Source organism: Brachyhypopomus gauderio, chromosome 12 (assembly GCF_052324685.1).
Source record: "Brachyhypopomus gauderio isolate BG-103 chromosome 12, BGAUD_0.2, whole genome shotgun sequence".
NCBI classification, from domain to species: Eukaryota; Metazoa; Chordata; class Actinopteri; order Gymnotiformes; family Hypopomidae; genus Brachyhypopomus; species Brachyhypopomus gauderio.
In genome coordinates, this window is record NC_135222.1 from 23770848 (window position 1) to 23771548 (window position 701).

The window sequence follows — 701 nt, forward strand, 5'->3', positions numbered from 1 at the left end:
AATCACATTTCGAATGTTGTTACCAAAAGCTCTTTAGGCGATCCGCTTTGACTCACTGGGATTACAAGTAAATTAATACCTATGCAATTTTCCAACCGCCAGCACCGAAATATTAATGCAGAGAGCTGAAATGTCTTTCTCCATGAGCAAGTGCCGGACAAAGAAAACACACACACACACACACACACACACACACACACACACACACACACACACACACACACACACACACACACACACACACACACACACACAAGCCCAATGTGTCATTATCACAGCCTTTTAGAGGAGCTTTGCTAAAAACCTGCTCATCCTGTCGAAATGGTGAGTCTCTTCTGACGCCCCAGACACTGGCTGAGTGATGAATCACACTTGATGCAGACCAGGTCTGGACCAATCAGGATGCATTAACACCAAACCTATGAGATTCTAACCAAATGATGGAGCATTATGCTTCCTATGGGCCAGGCCTCAGTGCCTAGCATGATACATAATTTGAACATTAATGCAATTTACATTTTAACGCAGGCCCCGGAGTAAACTGATTAGTAGATGGTTATCGGCTAATGCGAAGGGTAGCGTTGTGACAGTGACAGGAGCCTACACAGGATTATGTAAAACCAGAACCGGCCCGGGGAGGCGCCCAGGCCGAACTGCAGCCCACCTGTGCGGGCGGTGTAACGTCATCTCTCCGTATGATC